The sequence below is a fragment of the Ursus maritimus genome, unplaced genomic scaffold (genome assembly GCF_017311325.1).
Source record: "Ursus maritimus isolate PB19 unplaced genomic scaffold, ASM1731132v1 scaffold_35, whole genome shotgun sequence".
Lineage (NCBI taxonomy): Eukaryota > Metazoa > Chordata > Mammalia > Carnivora > Ursidae > Ursus > Ursus maritimus.
The window spans coordinates 12,566,182-12,567,734 of record NW_024426119.1 but is presented as its reverse complement, the minus strand read 5'-3'; the positions used below and the strand labels follow the sequence as shown (position 1 = coordinate 12,567,734).

Genomic DNA, 1,553 nt, shown 5'->3' with positions numbered 1-1,553 from the left:
TCCAAAACCTTGAAAATAAACGGACAAATGCAAATATGTATACAAGAGAGCAGAAATAGCAGTATTACTATGAGCTAGGTTGAGTCAATTGTCAAAAATTTGTATGCACTTAGCAATACAACAGCGAAGTATATCAAGCAAAAACTATTCGACAGGCAAGGAGAACTTTGATTTTTAAAATGCAATTGTGGTTGGGGATTTAAAAATACCTCCTTAGGAATCCTTTTGTTTGTTGTTCCAAAACTGGAAGTGACGACCCTAGAATTCATGTGGGAGAGTGAATGTTTAAAATAGCTAAGAGAAGAGCCTGCTTGGGCAGCACATATACTGAAATCAGAACCATACCGAGAAGATGAGCGTGCACCTTGTGCGAGGATGACACGCCAGTTTGCAAAGCGTTCCGTATTTAAAAAAAAATTAAAACAAAGTAAATTAAAATAGCTAAGAAAAATCACATAAAGGAAGATGATTGAGGAATTTACCTCATGAGATGTGGCTTAAGTTCCTCAAGAAAGCTACTGGAACTAAAGGCTTGGAGAGGGGAGGTAGGGTCAGCTGCAGGGTTCTGCCTCTGCCAGGATGGAGGCCAGAGCAGAACGCGCCCAGCCGCCGAAGCCAGCCATAGAGACCTCAGCTTGCCACGGTTCACATCCCCTCTCTAGGGTTGGGGAGCACGCAGAGAAATGAGAGGATGGGAACTGACTGGACAATGTTCAGATATTCATTTCATAAACAGAGCCTGCAGGCGGAGTCTCGGGGTATCACTTCGGCTAGGCAATGATGTGTTTTTTCTTTGGCAACAGCTGCTGGGGAGGCTGTTTTCCTTTAGGAGACCATATAAACGTTCTCAGCTCAGATTTGAAGGTGTTTGAAACTGATTGGGTCCTCTCGGAACCCAACCCCTGGCCCAAACACAACTTCTCAGATGCATGCAGAAAAACCGGAGGGAGTACTGTCTTGTCATCTAGGACCTATATCCCATCCCTATCCTATACTCCTAAACTCTGTGTGTGTGTGTATGAATGAAACCTGTCTATGTAGAAGGACTCCCTATACATACTTCTAGTGTATATATATATACACACATGTACATACACACACATACACGTATACATATATAGTGTATATATATATATACACACATGTACATACACACACATACACGTATACATAGGAATAAAGCATTTCAACAAATGTTTCTTAGGGCACTGGGCAAGGGAGGAAAAGAATGCGGTGTGGTACTTGTCTTGGAGGACCTCACACTGTTGTTAGGGGCAGTGGGTCCGGCGAATGACATGCGAGCGCTTTCCTCCAGGTTTCCTACCTCTGAGCGGAACCACCAGCACAGTTGTTGGAAGGAGTCCACAAAATCTCTACGTAACCTCACTTTCTTCCATGATTAATAACAATAGAGGTTGACATGAGAAGCCCCAGAAGAAACACCCCCAGGGGATAGAAGTCTCCTGAGACTTGGTAGAAAAAGCAGATAGTATTTGGGCTTGCAGAATTCCCAAATCTGGCAAAAATGAGCCAATGTTTTGGAGGATGGTGTG

General features: G+C 43.4%; 1 non-coding gene across 1 annotated transcript; it reads left to right on the top strand.

Moving 5' to 3' along the window:
* Positions 1–307: 307 nt before the first annotated feature.
* Positions 308–410, top strand: LOC121100252. The gene has a single exon (XR_005832007.1). It is a non-coding gene; the product is annotated as a U6 spliceosomal RNA (small nuclear RNA).
* The last annotated feature ends 1,143 nt before the right edge of the window (positions 411–1,553 follow it).